Source organism: Antennarius striatus, chromosome 6, assembly GCF_040054535.1.
Source record: "Antennarius striatus isolate MH-2024 chromosome 6, ASM4005453v1, whole genome shotgun sequence".
In the NCBI taxonomy this organism is placed as follows: Eukaryota; Metazoa; Chordata; class Actinopteri; order Lophiiformes; family Antennariidae; genus Antennarius; species Antennarius striatus.
In genome coordinates, this window is record NC_090781.1 from 26,108,357 (window position 1) to 26,130,977 (window position 22,621).

Genomic DNA, 22,621 nt, shown 5'->3' on the forward strand with positions numbered 1-22,621 from the left:
CAGACTGTCGGTTCAGTGATGTCACAGACACACTGATGATGTCATACAGACACACTGATGATGTCATACGTTTAACTCATATGTCAAACGTGCATCGAACAAATGATCAGGTTTCAAGGGTAAAAACCTTCCTCTGTGTGACTCCGCCCCCTCCTCTCTACAGCAGAAACCTTTTAACTGTATTAAACTGTCACGCCACCATTCTTCATGCAGCTCGTAGAGGCTGAGGGTTTAACGGGGGCGGGGGGGCTGTAGGAACCCCCCCGGCTCACCTTGTGCCCCCCCCCTGTCTGATGATCTCTCCTGCCGCTGATAAAAGTTATGGCTGATATTAAAGCTCGTCTTCAGTTTAATGATGTCGTTCAACAGTTTTAAGAAGCCATTAAAGAACCGGGTCACGCCTACAGAACCAGGTCACGCCTACAGAACCAGGTCACGCCTACAGAACCGGGTCACACCTACAGAACCAGGTCACGCCTACAGAACCGGGTCACGCCTACAGAACCAGGTCACGCCTACAGAACCGGGTCACGCCTACAGAACCAGGTCACGCCTACAGAACCGGGTCACGCCTACAGAACCAGGTCACGCCTACAGAACCGGGTCACGCCTACAGAACCAGGTCACACCTACAGAACCGGGTCACACCTGCAGGATCGGATCAAGCCTGCAGAACCAGATCGGTTCTGGGCCGTTACCCACCCATGAAGGACGATGACATCACATCCTGTTCATTAACTGGTGCGGTCCCTCACGCAGAGACCGCTAGGTGGTGCCAGTAGCATCAGCATGTTAGCATCAGTGTATTAGCATCAGTGTTTTAGCATCAGTGTATAAGCAACAGTATAGTAGCATCAGCGTGTTGCCATTAGCCACTGCTAACATTAGCACACACACACACACTCTGTCACCGTTACACAACAGGCGCTAACGACATGGCGACGCCCAATCAAACAGCAGCTGCTGAAGAGAACCACGATGCCTTCAGGGACCCTCCGGACTAAACACACACAGTTCAGACCCTCAGGTGTGTTCAGGTCTTACCTGTAGATCAGGACCAGGTGAGGGTCAAGGAGGGACCAATCAGATCCCTCAAAACAAGAGAACACCTGACGCACTAAAGCTAGCAGACACGCTAAGTGTCAGTGTTTGACCAGGTGACAAATGCTAACATTAGCGTCAGGGCCAGCAGATCCTCCTCCATCCTAGAACTGGTCTGGAATCAGCGGGGCCTGGAGGCGGTGCCTAGAGGCGGTGCCTTGAGGCGGGGCCTGGAGGCGGGGCCTGGAGGCGTCTCATCTTGACGACACACTTGGTTCGTCCCGTTAATTAACTTTTTATCAGCTCGATTAACCGTCCTGTTCGCTGCGTTCAAGGACCGCTGGATTCCACCAACAATCGTTAAAGCCACCGCCGTCTCCATGACAACAAGCACACGGTGATGCTGCAGACCCCCCCCCCCCCAGTTCACCAGAGACGCACGTCAGCGGAGCCAAACCAACATTTAAGGTCACTGGTTCTGATCCGATTGATCTGATCAATACCGGACAATCAACTGATTGGTTCAGAATCAACTGGGGGGGCATCCCATTATAAGTGGAAAACAGACTGCATTGCAGCAACATCCCCCCCAACACACACACAAACACAGCTCATCATCAACTGATTCTGATACCTCTAATGTCCGTCAGTTAGCGCCGTTAGCGTTGTTAGCACAGGATTAAAGTTATTAGCATTAATGCATCAAGAGCTTCTGTTCCAACAGGTAATGCAGGAGGACACGCCCCCGGACAAAGTCGCATTCCTGATTGAGACGTGAGGTCATCACAGCAGGACGCTAACCGCTATGACGCTCTGCTCCTCACGTTCCACTTTAGCCCTCATGGATTTTAGCAGCTGGAGCTTCAAACCTTTGTTTACAGATTCCTGAAGCTGCTGGCAGAAACCAATGCTAACATGCTAACCTGTTTACTGAATTATCTGTCTCAACAGGCAAAACCATTAGCGTCAGTTGTTTTCAAAAGGCTGAGATGTTAACTTCAGGTGTTTTCAACCAGGTGCTATGTTAGCATCACTTCTTTTGAACAGGCTAGTTTGTTAGCATTAGTTATCATCAACATGCTAGTACGCTAGCAGCGGTCTTGTAGCAGTTGGTGATGCTAGCTTGGCGTTTCCTTCTGAAGTGCTTCTCCTGACAGTCTTCATCAACTCGTCTTCATCACGGCCGCTGGTCATGTGATCCAGACCCGGGTCGGGTTCTGACCCCATCAGGACCTCCTGCTCTGATTGGCTGCTGCTCATCTTTTGTCACCGTGGCTCCAGGCTGATAGAGCCATTAGCTCTAATAGAGGGTCTTTATGGAGTGTGTGTGTGTGTGTGTGTGTGTGTGTGTGTGTGTGTGTGTGTGTGTGTGTCCTGACAGTACAGGGGCAGGTCCAGGAATGACCTCTAAACAGTTCATGTGGAACCTACCGCGTTAGCCACATGCTACGCTAATGTTAGTGGCTGCAGAAGTGCATCATGGGAAGAGGTGAAGACATCTTTTCTTTGGATGTTAAGTGTCTGGACGCGGGTCAGAACCAGCCTCAGCTCCTCCCACAATTCCACGGTCCATCATTTCCTGTGGGAATCGATGGCGTCGCGGAGGCTAATGGCCTTAATGGGCTGGGGGCGGGGCTACAACCTGTCGCTGGCAGCGAGCAGTTAGTGATGTTAGCAGCTAACTCCAGCTCAAACTGAGCTAACAAGAGAATGTGAGGTGCAACAGCTCCTCCCCCTCTGAGCAGCTATCCTGCTAGCCTAAACGCCACTGTGTTGTTCTCATGCTAGCATCAGCTGAGAGCATCAACGCTGATGACATCATTTTAGTCATGTTAGTGCATCTGACCCTTCAGATGCTAAAGATGTGTGCTAATTTTAGTTGGCAGTGCTGATGCTAGCTAGCAAAATGCTAACAGTCACAAACAATGAAACTTGAAGTGAGGCATGATCACAAGCTAGCTAGCTAGATGAGTTGCTGTTGAAGCTTCCTGGGTGATGTTAGCTTAGCTTAACACCAACTCACTGAACGTCCTTAGCAACATGCTAGTTAGCGGCTAAAACGGCGTGAGATGAGGGTGATACTAGTAGAATAGCTTCAGTGTCAGACGCTTTAATCCAATCATCTGCTATCGATAGTCGTCACTGTGGATCAATTGAGTTGGTCTGACATGAAATTCATTACCTGTTTATTCACTTTGATAAATTTAACTCCATCGAGGTTTAAACCATTGAAATAAATTCAGTCGTTAAAAAGTAATTAATTTACTGGAAGGACTGAAAAACTAATATTCTCTCTGGATCGACTGAGTTGGTCTGACATGAAATTCATTCCTTTATTCGGTTTAATTAAGTTTTAAACAATTTAAATAGATTCAGTCATTAGAACTAATTAAAATCTTTACTGGACTGAAACCTGATATTGACCGATTGATTTTTCATTGATCGAAAAGAGAGACTCACGCAAGAGGCTATCATTGGCTAGCAGGTAATGCAGGGGCGGAGTCAGAGGCTGTGACATCACTGTGGTCCGCTGGCAGCCGCGGCGTTGTGATGAAGGTGTTCCCTGCAGCTCCTTCAGTCATCCTCACGGCGAGGAGGAGGAGGGGGAGGCAACATGTCGGACACGCCGCGCTAACGAGAAGCTAATTGTTCTAAACAGATCACATTCGTTCTCATTAGCGTCAGGAGGAACTGGAGGAGCCATTTGTCCCGCTGGCGGCGGCGGCGGCGTCCGTTCACCGCCCGTAAATATCACAACGCAGACAACCCCCTCGTTAGCGCAGCCACAGTGACGCTAGCAGACAGCCAATGGTATCCATTATATGATTATGTGATGGTCACATGACCCGGATCAACTTATTAGTGATGAGAGGCGCTAACATTCGCTAGATGAGTTAGCCATGATAGCTAACATCAGTTCAATCCAGGTGAGTCAGGTCCTGGTTCAGGGGATGGCCACGCCCCCACTGGGACGACCAATCAAGGAGCTCCAGGAGTGATGAGTGACTATCCAATCAGAGTGAAGAGGTGACAGAATCAACATGAGACCGTCTACTTCCTGTCACAGATGACATCATCGCCTGTCGTCCAATAGAAATACACGTTGAGTCATGTTCTGTTTCTGTTTTCTTCCTCTTCCTCCTCTTCCTCGTCCTCCTCTTCCTCGTCCTCCTCTTCCTCGTCTGCTGCGGCCGATAAGGAGGCCAGAACAAAGCTTCTTCTTCTGTGGTGAACACGATGAGTATCTGGGCCCCAAAAACGCCGAGGTCATTAGTCTCAGAGCGGCGACTCGTCAACCTGTCGGATCCTCTGATTGGACGGCAGAGGTGAAGAATTAAAATGAAATTCAGAGCAAATATTTTACTACAGGAAGAGGAAATGATGTCATTCAGAGGAGGAAGTTACTGATGATGTCAGAAGCAACAACGATCGTGTTAGCATTAGCATCAGGTTTCAGCTGTCTGAGCATGAGCCCATCATACATTGGCTGTTAATAGCTAACATTAGCTATTAACATTTTAACATTAGCTGTTAAGATGCTAATGTTAGCATCTAACATCTACACATTGGTTGTTAAAACAGCGACACTACATTTTAAGATGCTAGCATTACCTGTTAACATGATAGCAATACTGTTAAGATGCTAATATTAGCTTTTAACATGATAACAATAAGATGTTAAGATGGTAACATAAGCTGTTAAAGATGCTAACATTAGCTATTAAAATGCTAACATTAGCTGTTAGCATGCTAACATTGGACATCTGACGTTCTTCTTGGGACTTCAGGGTCGCGTCTCCTCCAAAAGGTCCAGATCTTTCAGTTGTATCAGAACCGGAAGGAGTCAGGGAAAAAAAGCTCCAGGAGGAGGTCAGCAGTTTGTTTGCTCCTCTGATGGATTAATGTTAAGGTCAAAGGTCAATCTAGAGGGTGCTGACCTTCAAGAGTGAGATTAAAACCAACCCAGGGCTGCAGATATCAGAGGCTTCATCATCCAGAACCACACAGAATTAAAGTCCTCTCTGTGTGTGTGTGTGTGTGTGTGTGTGTGTGTGTGTGTGTGTGTGTGTGTGTGTGTGTGCGTGTGTGTGTGTGTGTGGGTGTGTGTGTGTGTGTGTGTATCTTACTGTTAGCAGGTGGTTTCAAACACAAATATCCATCTTACCTGAAAAAAAAAGAGAAGAGAGATAATCAATAATCAGGAAACCGAATTTGTTCAGTTTTCAAAACGTTTTGGTTCAAATAAAAAAACAACAACCAGGGGGCGGAGCTAAAGATCAACCAATCACATCAGCCGTGTGAATTAGAAGCACCAATAAAACAACAGCCAAACAAATAATTATGAGTAACATTAGCAGCATCTATGATCCATCAGCCATCCGTCCATGTGGAGACTCCGCCTCCTTTCAGCTGACGTGCAGCCGGCCTATCAGATGGGGCCGTGAGGCAGCTGAGGAGGATTAGCTCCACATCACGTAGAGAATAGCAGCAGCTAATCCTCCTGTTGGCTGAGGGACGGGATTTAAGCCAAAAACCTCCTGCAGCTGTGAAAAGAGAGACGCGACCACAACCAGAAGACAGGAGATCAGGAGGATCTGATGAAGACCTGATGATGAACTGATGAAGACCTGATGATGAACTGATGAAGACCTGATGATGAACTGATGAAGACCTGATGATGAACTGATGAAGACCTGATGATGATCTGATGATGAGCAGAAAATGTTTGCGTTCATATGTAAATCAAGTGGGCGGAGCGTCTGATTAGTTCCAGAAACATCCTGCAGCGCTTTGGAAACAGATTCATGGAGGAGACAGACGCAAACAAACGACAAACCAAATCCATCCAATCCCATATATTGATAAAGCACAATTCAAACAAACACAAGGTGTGGTGAGTTTATCCAGCAACATCCCAAAATAAAACCAGAGTACAACGAGGAGGGTTTACAGCCAAAACAGGAATTATTTTATTGATACTCCGATCATCAGTACAGATCAATCAGCCACTGGATGTCTCCTGACCCTCATGTAGTCACAGTCCTTCATTCATATCTGTGGGAGGTATTCATGGGAAGAAAACACTTGTTCTGTCCAAACCTAGGTAACCCCATGTCTACTCGACCCACTTCCTGTCTTCCTGTCTTCTGGACAACTTGGTTGTTTGCTGTCAAACTTGAAAATGTGTTTCCTCTGATTTGAAGTGAGACCTACACATGAATTATTTCACTTCCACAGAGGGTTCCAAACTACAGCGGTAGCTCTGCTGACCAAACGCCTCAGCAGGAAAACATTTCCTCTACTTACGAAAGAAATTTCAACTTACGTAAAGTAAAAACACAGTATCGGCTGATACTCTCAGCTCCCACAGGTTCCTGAACGCAACATTCTCATAGCTGCTCTGCCATTGGCTGTTACCTAGCATCCTGGCATCCCAATGGCTAAGAGGGACCTCTGTGTGGAGCTAGATAGGTGTCTATGCAGCGTCCTCGTCATTCGGCCCTCGACCCATGAGGTGTTCTGATAGTTTTAGGTAAATATATTAACTTTTAGAGTATTCACTATGGACCCCAAGAAAGTGACGGAGAAAAGAGGAAAAGAAAAGACGAAGAAAAGAGTTTTTTTGTCCGTACAAACAAAGCAAGAGATGATAGAAAAGCCTGAAAAAGGGATGCGTTTGGTTGATCTCTCCAAAGAATATGGCCGTAATGCATCTACAATCACCACGTTATTAAAACTAAAGGAAGTTTAAGGAGTTTAAGGCGTCGCGTGGGTGGTTGGAGAAGTTCAGAAGGAGGACTGGAATTCACTCTGTTGTTCATGGGGGGGCAAGAGGGCATGAACCAAAGAGGGCAAAAAACAATGAGGACAGCAGTTAAAAGGTAAATGACCGTCATTATTATTCTTTACTCTTTGTTTTTTACATTTTACATTTACCCCCCCAAAAGCAAGGCAGTGATGGAGCGATAGAGACGCTCCGTCCATCTCCGTTCCTCCTCTCTCCCCCAGGAGAGCAGCTGCAGCTGCGCTCTCATTGGTTCCTGGCAGGACCGCAGGAGCGCCGTCTCACAAAAAAGGTGCACCAGATTTGTTCCCCGAGTCGCACCGGTGCTCCAACATATTTATGAGTCGCACTGATGACAATTCTGTGGGGCCAAAGACCGGGTCCCCACAAAGACCGGGTCCCCACAAAGACCGGGTCCCCACAAAGACCGGGTCCCCACAAAGACCGGGTCCCCACAAAGACCGGGTCCCCACAAAGACCGGGTCCCCACAAAGACCATGTCCCCACAAAGACCGGGTCCCCACAAAGACCATGTCCCCACAAAGACCGGGTCCCCACAAAGACCAGGTCCCCACAAAGACCGGGTCCCCACAAAGACCGGGTCCCCACAAAGACCATGTCCCCACAAAGACCGGGTCCCCACAAAGACCGGGTCCCCACAAAGACCGGGTCCCCACAAAGACCGGGTCCCCACAAAGACCATGTCCCCACAAAGACCATGTCCCGACAAAGACAGGGTCCCGACAAAGACCGGGTCCCCACAAAGACCGGGTCCCCACAAAGACCGGGTCCCCACAAAGACCGGGTCCCCACAAAGACCAGGTCCCCACAAAGACCAGGTCCCCACAAAGACCAGGTCCCCACAAAGGAAAATGTCCCACCCTTCAACCCTCTGGTTGCTAGTTGGGCGCTAGATTAGCATTCTGGCTAGCATTCATGTTGTTTCTTTCTGACTGTAGAAGACTTCTATTTGTCAGCTGTGGTTCCAAAGCAGGAAGCAAGAACCCCACTAGCCAAGGTTAGCAGCTAGCCCAGGTTAGCAGCTAGCCCATGTTAGCAGCTAGCCCAGGTTAGCACCCCAGACATTATGATGTCATACAACAGTTTTGGAATCAAAATATTTGTCTTACTAACATTCAAACTGAGACAGGACTCGTCCACCATTCAGTGACCTGTAGCATCAGTTAGCATCAGTTAGCTTCCAGCTGCTAGCTTGGCTGCTTTAGCATTTGACCATACAGCTGTGTTAACATACGTTAGCTAACGTCCAAAACGAAAGGGGCCGAACGTCGATCCAGGAGGAAATTTAACGGTTTACAGATCCAAGTGTTTCTATTGGTTGTTTGTCTACGACCGGAGAAGGAGGGCGGGGCCTGTGGCGTGTCGGACGTCCGGTTGGACCAGCTGGTGCTGATGTTAACCGCTGTTCTGGTTCCTGTTCTCAGCCGTTTCGGGACGGATGCAGCTCTCGGGGCGATTAGCAGCGTTAGCCAGCAAGCCCCGCCCCTTCTTCTTCTGTGGTGTTTAGGTTCACAAACAGGACGCCTTCAGAACATCGCCGTTAGAGCGGGACGTCGTTAGTTCCGGTTGGCTGACTTCGTTAGCGTGCCGTGTCTTCTTCCTGTCGTGTGATTGGCTCGTTGCTGTCACCTGACGTCCTCCTGGTTCTCTGGTGTTTGTTTGTGTGTGCGTTGTTGTTGTTGTTGTTGTTGTTGTTGTCATGACTCCGCCGAGCGGCTGACGTGTCGGCAGTGAAAGCATCTCGTTAGCTCTGGGGGACCGGGGGCTTCGTTAACAGAGACGCGTCCAAATTAAAGGGCCGGCGCCTGACAGGCGCCCCGCCCCCAGCGCCGCGCCGGCGAGCAACGCCTCCACAGCAGCACCGCGCTAAACGCTACGCTAAAACTTCTGTTTGAGCGGCGTTTCGCCTCGGAGAGTGGCGGCTGTTGCTCAGGCGGCGTCATGTGACTGATTGACAAGGTAATCCAGACCAATCAGAGCGAGGCGCTTCAACATCCCACAGGAGCAGCGAGCAAACGACCCGACAAAGTTCCATTTGTTCTGACTCACTGGAGGAAAAGGAGTCATGTGACCCGATGAGAGGAGACACGCCCCCCCTGCTGGCGAGGAGCCGCCGTCTGATGAGGTTCACCTCCATCAGAACCCGCTGAACCTGCAGACAACCTGGAGGAGGAGGCCCCGCCCAGTCGCCCCTTCCTTCCTTCCTCAGCCAATCAGAATCAGTTGTGTGTCACTTGGATGGAGTTTAAACGAGAAGAATCAGTTCTCATCGTCATGTAACACGCTAGTGTAGACAGGAAGTGACATCACAGTTGAGACATGCAGACAATCATCAGCAGGATGGGAGGTGTTTTGGTAGCCCCTCCCACAGCCGAAGCTTTTTCTCTCCTCCGCTAAGCGCTAATTTAAATGCTAATCCACATCACACACACTCAGGTGTGTGTGTGTGTGTGTGTCCTCGGCGTTCCTGCAGGACTCATTAATTCTGATGTGACCCCGCCCCCGGCTGTGAGCTCCTCTCTCCTGGCGTGGCTTTATTTGATGTAGATTTGACCCCACCCCCTGCAGCACTCCAGTGTAAACAGCATTAGCGTGTGTGTTTGAACACGCGTAGAGGCCGGGGGTCACGGAGGGCCTCCGTTCAAAGGACACCTCAGGAGAACCCCCCCAGTCCCGCTGGGGGAGGAGCCACAGGTGATGGAGGAGGAGGACACGCCTCCTCAGTAGAGGATGACTTAATAGTTTTGCGATGAAGATGAAGGATGACTCTTCTGTCTCCTCTCCGTTACCTTGGCGACCTCACAATGACTTCCGACCTCACTGGAAACTGAAGTGTCTTTGTTTCCTCCCACGGCCGACTGATGCAGTTGTTTCCACGGTGACGGCTCGGGACCGCCTCCTGCGGGTCGGAGGACCATGTCGGGGCCGCGGGCTGCCGGTTGATGGACCGGGGTCCTTATCTGCTCGCCTGGAGCGGCGCCGATATCCATCAGCTGACATTTAACGGATCAGCGCCAGAACCCGACCCCAGCACGGCAGGACGACGAGCCGAGCCCAGAGAGCCGGATCAAACGGGTCCAGATCCAATCAGAGAAGAGCAGTGCCAATTACACAGCTAACACGGCTAAAACGGCTGACATGGCTAACAGGGTTAACACGGTTAACATAGCTAACATGGCTAACACAGTTAAAATGGCTAACAGGGCTAACAGTGCTAACATGGATAACACTGTTGAAGCGGTTAACACGGCCAATTAGTTGAGTCGTTACTACAGTGTGAAGGATCTCGTCACCGTGACGACGAGGGCAACAGGAACCAGAACTCGCCGCTACGCTAACGCTAACACTCGTTATTTACTCTCCTCCGCCTGCACTTATCAGGTTCATCTAATCCGGTTAACTGGAGTTAAACCTGATTAACTCTGACTGCATTAACACACACACACACACACACACACACACACACACACACACACACACACACACACACACACACACACACACACACACACACACACAGGAGGGGCAGCTTACCCCTCATTAGTTTAGTTTTCTAACACCTCATCTGGGGTCATGTGACCAGAGACGATCAGAATTCAGACGGCAATGCGTTCAGCCGGCTATCGTCATGGCAACAGATGCTACACCTGTAACTGCAGCCAAGCAGGAGGTGAATGAGTGACGAAGAGGATGTCAATCACTGATGAAGACGTGTGTCTTAGACACCAAACCCAGGTGTGAACAGGTGTCTACAGGTGTCTACAGGTGTGACAGGTGTGTACAGGTGTGTTCAGGTGTCTACGGGTGTGAACAGGTTTGTAGAGGTGTGTTCAGGTGTCTAGGGTGTGAACAGGTTTGTAGAGGTGTGTTCAGGTGTCTACGGGTGTGAACAGGTTTGTAGAGGTGTGTTCAGGTGTCTACGGGTGTGAACAGGTTTGTAGAGGTGTGTTCAGGTGTCTACGGGTGTCAACAGATGTGTTCAGGTGTCTACAGGTGTGACAAGTGTGTTCAGGTGTTTAAGGGTGTGAACAGGTGTGTTCAGGTGTCTACGGGTGTGTTCAGGTGTCTACAGGTGTGACAGGTGTGTTCAGGTGTTTACAGGTGTGTTCAGGTGTCTAAGGGTGTGAACAGGTGTGTTCAGGTGTCTACGGGTGTGTTCAGGTGTCTACAGGTGTGAACAAGTGTGTTCAGGTGTCTACAGGTGTGACAGATGTGAACAGGGGTTTACAGGTGTGTACAGGTGTCTACAGGTGTTTACAGGTGTGTACAGGTGTCTACAGGTGTGAACCGATGTGTGTGTCACAGGTAAATCCTTCTCTCCACGTTTCAGCAGGAACTCAGACGTTCTCCAGCTGCTCTGTATTCCACAGATGTCCAGGTCATTAACAAATGATTATCTAAATGTCTTCATGAATATTCATGAGACTGGGGGTACTGGGGGGTCTGGAGGAGTCCTGCATCTGGATGCAGCTATTAGCCTTAAACACGAGCAGCAGCAGGAAGCTTGAGACTTTTGGTTTGATGTGAGAAGCGCGCTAGCTCCGCCCCCTTAGGGACGCCCACAGGGGGAGGAACCACAGTGGGAGGAGCCAACGAGTCCTGGAGACGCCCGACTGAACGACAACGCGTCGGATTAATAGTATGAAAACAAACTGCTGCTTGAAATTCAGCGGCGCCGCTTCGTTTAGCTTCATTTAGCTCTAGTTAGCGCGTTAGCCGTGACGGTGACTCATTAGCAATTAGTCTCATGCTATTAACATGTTGTTAGAGCTGAATTAAAAAGTGCTCACAAAAGAACTCCGGCAGCTCGCCCCCCCCCCCCCCCCCACCATCAAACGCTAACGCTAAATGAGCTAACATGAAGCAATGTCACGTTTGGTTTTTATCAGCACTAACGGCTCATGCTACGGTCCAGGAAGTGTTTCTGAACCAGGAAGTAAGTGAAAACATGACTCACACACAGAAGTAATCTGATTACAAAGAGTATCTACCATACCGCAGGATGCTAACGCAGCCAGCCCATTAGCATTCTCCACGCCGAAGCAGATGCTAATAGACAATAATGTAGCCCTAAGCCGGCGTGTCATTGGCTCATCAGCCTTTAACACCTTTTGATTACAATACTTATCTGATTACCCACAATCCCCTGCTTTCATCAGTGAACCAATTATGCGGTTGCCGATCAGCGGGCACCTCGAGGTCCGACCGGGTGATCCGATGGCAACGGGCGAGGAAAACGACCCAGCATGCAACCGACCTCACGGCTAACCCGGATCCGACAACCAGCATCTGTTACCATAGTAACCAGTTTAAACACAGTCTAACTGGAATAAACCTTCACACAGCAGAACACACACCTCTACAGACCATAATATCACTTCTACAGACCATAATATCACCTCTACAGACCATATCACCTCTACAGACCATTAATATCACCTCTACAGACCATAATAATACGTCTACAGATCATGTCTGGAATCTCTCGGGATGTTTGTTTTTTCTGGCTCTTTGTTTACATTGTTTACATTGTTCACAGGTGTTTTGTTGCCCCCCCCTCAGGGGGGCGGGGTTTATTGTCTCCATCTCTATTGATTTCCTGTATGATTGAATTGTTTTCCTGCAGGTGAAAAAATCAAACGCCCCCTTGCTCTCAGCGGCTCCAGAAGGCGCTAATTAGGGGCGGCTAACCGACGCTAACAGCCGGCTCGCTAGCAGTTAGCGATGTTTAATTAACAGGGTTTAAGCGAGAGGTCATGGGTCACATTAGCGCTCTGGCTGCTAGCATTAGCGCTCACAGGAGACGTTTGATTGGCTGCTTGATGTCAGAGAGGTGACGACTGTGAGCTACGCGATGCTAACAGTCTGTTCACGCCAATCCTCTCCTGATGAGCAGGAGGTGTCTGATTGGCCGCAGAAGGTTGTTGGAGGCGGAGCATCGAGACGTGTTTTTCCTGCTCTAAATGACAGCAGATGTTCGGGTCGGGTTCTGGGTCATATCATCAGACCACGCCCCTGACTCACACACGGCATCATGGGGCATCAGGTGGAGCTGCTGCGAGCGGGTGAGGTCGAGTGATGTCATCACCAATCAAACGTCTTGTTTAAAACAGAAACATTCAGATTCCACAGGCTCCGCCCATTGATCCCATTGATGCGTTGAAGGCGGACCCAGAGACTCAGGTGACCAGTGCAGTACTGCCTCCTGAACTGTTGGGGGCAGTGTAGCCATGGTCACGAAACAAGGATACAAAAACTCTCTGCCCACATGATGTCATGACATCACAGACCAGACTCCTCCTCCTGAGCGCCAGACATGTCACTGCCCTCTAGCGGGTGTAGCCAGACGTGAGCTAATAATGCTAACACAGGCAGCGGAAGGAGAAAGAACAGCTCCAACGTCTCGGGTCAGAAAGACCCAGGATGACGGCAGCCAATGAGGCGTCAGCAGTGCTGCTAGCTTATCATTGCTAACTGGACCTGCCACGCCCTCTCCCCTCAGCCCCTCCCCCTCCAGGCCTGACTGCAGGAGCATCAGAACAAGAACAACGACCTGAACGATGAGTTCAGCATTCTGTCCACATCATCATCATCAGTCACTGCATGACATCATCTCATTAAGCGAAGAGCTCCGCCCTATGACAACCCATCAGTCAGGGACACACACACACACACAAGTCCATCAATCAGCCGCTGCACGCCACACGGTCGACGCCCCATTAATGCAGGCAGCGAAGGGGGCGGGGCTTTAACCCCAGACTCACAGTGTCTGTGGGACGAACCTTCATCACCACAACAACATCATCAGGTGACAGGAAGAGGAAGAGGAGGAGGAGGAGGAAGAGGAGGAGGAAGAGGAAGCCCTGACAAACAGCTGGGTTGATATAGTGGTTCTAACTAGACTCAGTGGAGACTCCGCCCACAGGGGCGCCCCCTGCTGGGCGTTATTCCAGAGCAGCGGCTAAGCTAATGCAAGTTAACCTGCTACCTTTGCTGAAACCAGCAAAAGCAGCTAATGTTAGCATGCTTACAGCTAGCGCTGCTGTCATTGGTGCAGAGCGAGCTGTTGACGGCTTCCTCGCTAGCTTTGTCATGATAGCATTAGCATCATAGCAGTGTGCAGTGTGTGCAACTCTAGCACACTGAAACAAAGCAAATGGGACAGCAGCCTGTGATGCTAAGCTAAATAGAGATGAAGACGGACGGGTCCTGGGGGGCGGGTCAGAAGCGGCCGTGTTTCTGTGAGGTAGGTGTGTGCGTGGAAACACACCCGTGTCCCTGAGGTCACGCGTGACACAAACGGACACTTCCTGATTTATTACAGCTTCAAACGTCTGATTTCTGTGGGACCAATTAGCGCGCGAGCTAACAAGCCCTCAGCACGTCCCACCCGTCCAATCAGGAGCGCCGAAACACCAGAAGAAAAGAGACAATCATCCACAAGGAACCGCTAGCGTTAGCACGTCGGACCTGAGGAACACCCACTAGCGTTAGCACGTCTCACCTGAGAAACACCTGGTCAGACGCTGTAGCTAACGCTATGAACTGCGTCCTGTTGATAGGAAATGCTACCGTTAGCGGCGCTAGCCGTCTGGAAGCTAGCGCTGGGGGCGTCTGAGGTGAGGAGCAGTTATTAACCCCGCCCAGCAGCATGAGCTCCTGTGATCCAGATGGAACCTGATTGGGGTTCCGCCCACGTCCGCCGAGCTCCCAGAAGGCCGAGCGCTGTGTTGTTCTATCAGGCGTGCGGCGGAGGAAAGGTCGTCTCGCGACCTTTCAGACGATCAAACTCCGGTCTGAACAAACCCGACGCCGATCCCACCGCCGGGACGCCTGCGATGGCTTCCGCTCTGACTCATGGGAACGCCCGTTACTGTGGGAACGCTCGCCAGCGGCTGCGGGTCGGGGCTTAGTAACGTTAGCACGTTAGCTCGCTCAGAGACAAACAGGAAGCTTCTGACGGCTGGATGCAGCTGGAGGGACTCCGCCCCCTCCCATTGCCCCGCCCACCATCAGGGGGGAAGAGTAGCAGGGAATAAACGCTTGACCCGCCCTTTGTGTGATGTAATACATTTGAATATTCTTCCCGTCTCATCTCATAAACCTCCTCCAGGACTGATTAATAATTCATGATCAATAAATTAAAACTAATTGCTCGTTTATTTCCGTTTCTCAGAATCAGATTTTTAATTTGTTTCAGCCGACGAGTGAATATCGACCCCCCCCTGGTTGATATTCAGGCGCCGCCGCCGCTAATCTGCAGCATCATGAATTAATGACATCACATCATAGCAACACATCGACAGCCTCAAGCCCCGCCCCCAATCGGAGATCCATAAAACACGCCTGAAGCTACCGCTAAGGTTAGCAACACTAGCATCTCCAGGTTCACATAGTGAAACAGTCCAGGTTGGACCCTGATGGAACTGGACCGGTTGTGGGGGGGAGGGGGGCGGTCCTCAGGGGGCTGACTGGCTGCTGGTCATGTGATCCAGACCCGGGTCGGGTTCTGACCCCATCAGGACCTCCTGCTCTGATTGGCTGCTGCTCGTCTTTTGTCGCCGTGGCTCCAGGCTGATAAAACCATTAACTCTAATAGAGGGTCTTTATGGAGTGTGTGTGTGTGTGTGTGTGTGTGTGTGTGTGTGTGTGTGTGTGTGTGTGTGTGTGTGTGTGTGTGTGTGTGTGTGTGTGTGTGTGTGTGTGTGTGTGTGTGTTCCTTTCCGTTCACTCTCTGTTCCTGTCTTTTTACTGGATCTTTCCTGGAGGGGAGGGGGAGGAGCTAGCCCAGCTGACCATCGGTGAGAGGCGGGGCTCCCATCAGGAGGGAACCAGGTGGCTAGATGCTAACAGCTGCTAACAGCTGCTAACAGCTGCTAACATTTCCATCCATTTCCTTGTCGACTGTCGGGGTACACCCCAGATGAGACGCCAGCACGTTGCAGGTCCAAATGAAAGATGAACAAACACACGCCATGCTAACGGCTCAACAGGTGAAACGTTTATGTCCCTATAGTGAGCCAATGAGCATTTAGACCAGCGAGCTCCCGGCCAATCAGAGGTCTCCCATCTGATCACAGCGCTCCCGACCAATCAGAGGGCTCCCAGCTGACCACTGGGCTCCCAGCCCAAACGGGTGGGTTCACTGCTGTTGTTGGGGGCGGAGCCTGCGCTCCGGATCACCCTCCACTGACTGGAGTGGGCGGGGCCAGACCCTGATGGGCGGCGCCCCGTCGTCCCGCTGGAGGTAATGATCCGCCTGTCATGTTCCTGTGTTCGTCTGACAGCCCCCCCAAAACGCTTAACGGCCAGCGCCGCGGAACCAACCATTACACAAGGTCAGGACACACACACACACACACACACACACACACACACACACTCCGGTGAATTACCATATAAATAACTGCCACTGCTTATCAAGGTCCTCTTTAGAACGCCTGAGGAGAGGACGGCGGGGGGGCGGCGGGGGGGGGGGTGCTCAACCGGCGCCGTCTCTGCATCCGTCACACGGACCAGATCGTCGTCCCGTGACCCCACGTGGGGGCAGAACCTCCTCCAGCGGACGTCGTCACGCCAACACCAGTGTTTGATGTTTCAACAGGAGGAGGATGCTGTAACCATGGCTACCGGTGCCACGGCTCCAGCGTTACCACAGCTTCATTAACACTCATGGTGGAGGACATTCGTCCCTCTGAGACCCCCCAGCTTCAGGTGGTCTTCATCCGGAGGGGCGGTCCTGTGTCTCATTGGTTGCTGCTGCAGCTAATGCTTGCACGTAGGTAGCCACTACTGCAGCTAATGTTAGCATGTGTACAGCAAGCACTGAGGCTAATGTTAGCGTGTATACAGCCAGCACTGCGGCTAATGTTAGCGTGTATACAGCCAGCACTGAGGCTAATGTTAGCATGTATACAGCCAGCCCTGAGGCTAATGTTAGCATGCATACAGCCAGCACTGAGGCTAATGTTAGCATGCATACAGCCAGCACTGAGGCTAATGTTAGCATGTATACAGCCAGCACTGTGGCTAATGTTAGCGTGTATACAGCCAGCACTGAGGCTAATGTTAGCGTGTATACAGCCAGCACTGAGGCTAATGTTAGCGTGTATACAGCCAGCACTGAGGCTAATGTTAGCGTGTATACAGCCAGCACTGAGGCTAATGTTAGCGTGTATACAGCCAGCACTGAGGCTAATGTTAGCGTGTATACAGCCAGTACTCCAGCTAAAACAAATGACTGTGAAGCTAGCGCTCATGCTAGGGATGTCTGTATGTCTGTACCATCCATGAAAACTTCAAAAACATGTGATGTCATCATAATATCATCACTATGTAATCCATACGTAACCATGGCAACCTGTGGAGCCAGTGGGGGCCCTGAACAGGAGGGACCCCTGGTTGGAGCCTTGTGGAACGCCACATCGTGCTTGTTTAACCCACAGGATCCTCCCCTTTCCACAAGGCTCCACCCCCATTCAAACTGTTCCGTGTCCTCCGGTGAAGCCCCGCCCCATGATGACTCAACGTGTTTCTAGCTGACCCCGGGGGGGCTGAAGCCTCTCAGTTTCACACTGTTGAGTCCAAACACCTGGAGGTGGCGTCTCATCTTCATCGCAGTGGGGGGCGGCGGGGGGTGGTTGGGGGGCTCCGGCTGACGTCTTCTTTCAGCGCCGACTCGGTGATTTATGCCAGTGGAGATTTCATATCCCTTAATCTGCTCGGCTCCGCCGGTCTATTCTTCAAGCGTCCGGCGTCGTTATCTGAGAGACGCCGCAGACAAAGAGACGGATTTGTCTCAAGTCGTTTCATAAAAGCCAGCGGAGCGCAGGATGAGGATGAGGAGGGAGGATGAAGAGAGGAGGATGAGGATGAGGAGTTTCCAAAGATGTGATGAACCTGAAACGCACTCAGCTTCACGACTCAGCGATCAGCTGGAACAAATCAACTCCGAGGAGCCGCAGACTGAAAGCTGCTCCTGTCAGGCACGCTAGTGTAGCCGCAGACGGTAACGGTAGCTAGAGACACGCTAACGGTAGCAGCAGACACGCTAATGGTAGCTGCAGACAAGCTAACGGTAACTGCAGACACGCTAACGTAGCCGCAGACAGTGTCAGTTGCAGACATGCTAGCATTAGCTACAATTTAGGCTACAGACATGCTAACAACAGCTACAGTGTTGGCTGCAGAAATGCTAGTCTAAGCTACAGTGTTGGCTGCAGACATGCTAACATTAGCTACAGTGTTGGGGGCAGACATGCTAGTCTAAGCTATAGTGTTGGCTGCAGACATGCTAATCTAAGCAATATTGTTGGCTGCAAGCATGCTAACATTAGATACAGTGTTGGCTGCAGACATGCTAACATGAGCTACAGTGTTGGCTGCAGACATGCTAACATGAGCTACAGTGTTGGCTGCAGACATGCTAACATGAGCTACAGTGTTGGCTGCAGACATGCTAACATGAGCTACAGTGTTGGCTGCAGACATGCTAACATGAGCTACAGTGTTGGCTGCAGACATGCTAACATGAGCTACAGTGTTGTTTGCAGACATGCTAACATTGGCTGCAGCCTCTCCATCCTGGAGGATTTTCGAAGTCTATGATGTCATCGATGGCGTCAAACAGCTCCACAGGAAATAACTTTCTAATGGGCGGGGCCAGCATGTGTAGGGAGCCTGCAGACAGAACCAGTTCAACCAATCAGAGCGCGACACGAACCCAAACCTCCATCCAGCCTCTAATGTGAAACAGCCACACATCTGGCGAGCGTTAATGCTTTTAGCATCACGTCAGCTGCCTGTCACGCTGCTATGGGGGGCCCATATGGGGAACCCCCCTATTTAAAACAGGAGATCTGCACGTTGCTGAGGGTCAGTGAATGTAGCTCTTGTTGTATGCTGGGAAAACTAATGAGGAGATTCAGGACTCCCGCAGACAGGGCTCAAATCAACTTTTCTTGGTAGCACTGGTGCTCCCAGATGTAGAAGTTAGTAGCACCAGCAAAGACCTCAGGAGCACCCCCCCAAAAGCAAGGCAGTGACGGAGTGATAGAGACGCTCCGTCCATCTCCGTTCCTCCTCTCTCCCCCAGGAGAGCAGCTGCAGCTGCGCTCTCATTGGTTCCTGGCAGGACCGCAGGAGCGCCGTCTCACAAAAAAAGGCGCACCAGATTTGTTCCCCTCGTCGCACCGGTGCTCCAACATATTTATGAGTCGCACTGATAAAGATTTGGGTGCATATGCGACAAAAATGGGCGCAATTTCGAGTCCTGCTGGAGTCCTGCTGGAGACGCTCCAGCAGAGGTGATGACATCATCCTCCAGGCTAGCGCTAGCTCATGCTAACGATGAGCGGGCTGACCACCCAGAACCAATCAGAACTAACAGAACCATCACGTGACCTTGGCTGGAGCTCCTGATTGCCATCGCCGTGGAAACGAGATGGCTCCAGCTGCTTCTGGCTTTGGGGGCGGGGCTTTAGGGTCCGGCTGCTATCCCATAAACCACCAAACGGACTTGCCTGATTTGCCGGTCCATTAGGCCCAGAACCGTCCGGCCCTCCGGGGCCGCTCCCAGAATCAGAACCAATCAGCTGGAGCTCATTGGAACAAACGACCGGCGACGCCCGGTGGCTGGTTAGCCGCTAACCGTTTTAACGGCTCGTCTGGACGCCCATCAATAAACGGACTGGAACCGCTGATTGTTTCCATCCAAAGGGGCTAGCTGGTGTGGGCTAATGCTAACAGAAACTACAAGTACCATCATACCCAACGGCTACGACACGTTAGTTAGAACAGCCGACATGAACTGGTGACACATGCTAACGTTAGCTACAGGTTTGACCAGGTGACACATGCTAATGCTACCTACAGTGTTTGAAGTTTGAAGCGTAAAGATCGCATTTACTGTTCATCCAACAATGACACGTTTAACCCAACAGCTAGCATGTAGCCGCTAACACCTCACCCCATAAAACATGGAGACCCAGTGAGGGCAGTGACATCACAGGAAACAGGAAGTGGCTCCGTTACGTCAGACATAACTAGAATAAAGGCTAGTTTACCTTCTGTCCTTCAGCTGATTGGTTCACGCGGCGGCACAACCCCGCCCACAACACACTTGAATGTTTTATTATTTCCTCGTGAACGTTCTATTGATCCTCGTCTGCCAGTGATTTTTAGCTGTAAATCATCCTTCAGGGAAACAGGAAGTCGTCTGAATTCAAGTCTCCTGATTTTATGACTGTTTATAACAGTCACTGATAACTGTTTATAACCGTCATCGATAACTGTCGTTCATAAGTGTGAATAACGGTCATTTGTAACATTTTATAACTGTTTATAACTGTCATCTATAACAGTTGTGTGTAACTGTTAATAATAACGGTCGTTTATAACTTTAGTTATCATTTATAACTGTTTATGACTGTGGTTTATAACTATTAATAACTGCTTGGAGAGCTCCTGAGTCTCCATCGCTCTTCCACGTGGGGACTTGAAGATGGATTGAGCTGCTAATGAACACTACGTCGATCAATTTGTGTTGATGAACTGAATTAAATGGTGTGAGGGGCGTAGCCTGTTGTCCTGGCGACACTAGCAGGTTTAAAGACCGGAGATTCTGATTGGACTAAATCAGCAGCAGCTGGACCTGAACATGAACGACTTATCGATCAGAGAGCCCAGAGTGTCATGTAGTGTTATGTAGTGCTATGAAGTGGTTTGTAATGTAGTGATACATAGTGCAATGTTGTATTATGTAGTGTCATGTACCGTTATGCAGTCTGACGTAACGTTATGTAGTGTTACATGGTGCTACGTAGTCTTACATAGTGTCATGCAGTGTTACATAGTATGACCTAATGTTGTGTAGTGTTTAGTAGTGTCATATAGTGTTATGTAGTGTTACATGGTGCTACGTAGTCTTACATAGTGTCATGCAGTGTTACATAGTGTTACATAGTATGACCTAATGTTGTGTTGTGTTTAGTAGTGTCATGTAGTATGCAATTTCCTCCGGGATTAATAAAGTATCTATCTATCTATCTAGTGTTATGTAGTGTTACGTGGTGTCATGTAGTGTTATGTAGTCTTACGTAGTGTTATGTAGTGTTATGTTGTCCTATGTAGTTTCATTCAGTGTAGTGTTATGAAGTCTTGCTTAGTGTTATGTAGTGTTATGTAGTTTTACGTAGTGTTATGTAGTGTCGTGTTTTAAGTCCTCCATTACGGTTCTGCAGCTTCAGGCTCTCACACTGGATCTCCTTCACTGATGATCAATCAGAGTCACTTTGTCTCCATATTGGAGGAAATAATCAGGTTATTGATCAGCCAATCGTCTCTGAGTTACAGCAGGAAGTCAACGTGCAGCACGTTAGAGTCAGGACCAGGACCAGGACCATCGGGACGCGCCCTACAGGGGTCGTCTCCATGGATACGACCAGAGCCTCAGCTTCCACCGATTAATCCAGGACGCTCACGTCAGAACCAGGACCGATGGTACCAGCTAGCTTCAGCACCGGCTGCAGACATGCTAATGTTAGCTTAAGCGCCGGCTGCAGACACGCTAATGTTAGCTTCAGCACCGGCTGCAGACATGCTAATGTTAGCTTCAGCACCGGCTGCAGACACGCTAATGCTAGCTTCAGCACCGGCTGTAGACATGCTAATGTTAGCTTCAGCACCGGCTGCAGACACGCTAATGTTAGCTTCAGCACCGGCTGCAGACACGCTAATGTTAGCTTCAGCACCGGCTTCAGACACGCTAATGCTAGCTTCAGCACCGGCTGTAGACATGCTAATGTTAGCTTCAGCACCGGCTGCAGACACGCTAAAGTTAGCTTCAGCATTGGCTGCAGACATGTTAATGTTAGCTTCAGCACTGGCTGCAGACATGCTAATGTTAGCTTCAGCGCCGGCTGCAGACACGCTAATGTTAGCTTCACATTAGCTGCAGCATTGGCAGAGGATGTGCCAACGTTAGCAGCTATAAAACATGCTACACTGAGGCGTGTCGTCCTTAAACGTGGTGAATAAGCTAATTCATGTGAAATGCACTACATGAATTAGCTTAGCCTAGCTTACTTAGACGTACATTAGCGACATAAACTCAGACTAAATCATATGAAAGCTCTTACAGAACATTTCAGGCGTCGTGAATCAACGGTTTAAATAAAGTTTGTTCATTTTGTAAGAACTAATGCTGACAGCCCCGCCTCCTCCGCCCAGGAACATGAATGTCGGATGTTCTGAAAACGTTCCAGCGAGTCTTTTGAAAAGGTGTCGATAAAACTTTACGACAAACCGTTTCTGCTGCGGACGAAGACCAGTGATGATGTCACCATCAATAAAGAGCCGATGCGGTGATGTCATCAAACACAACACGTGTGGGCGGAGAACGCTGTTAGCTGGTTGGAGGCGTGGTTAATCCGTTGACGTTCACCTGTTAGCATAGCCAGCTAAAAGCAATGCCAACCCACTCTAATGCTAACCTGACGCTAACCTGATGCTAATCTCTGGGTCCTACAAATTTGCAGGTTTCAGGACTCAATGACGTCACCGTGACGTCACTGCTGCAGCGTCGGCCTGACGGAGCCCCCCACCTGGAACTCCTGAACCCATCCCGGTTCCGGTTCTCCAGAACCTTCCAGACCCCCCACCCCACCTGGACCCTCATCCTCTAGCCCCGCCCCTTTACCTGCGTCTCCAAGGCAGCGGTAAAACCGCACCGGAAAGTTTGTGTTTATCACCGGAACCGGTCCCCCCCTCGGCCCC

General features: G+C 50.2%; 1 protein-coding gene across 1 annotated transcript in view; it reads right to left on the bottom strand.

Moving 5' to 3' along the window:
* Positions 1 to 22,621, bottom strand: part of lsamp (limbic system associated membrane protein) — a 78,397-nt gene that overhangs the window by 55,193 nt on the left and 583 nt on the right. The window lies entirely within an intron of this gene.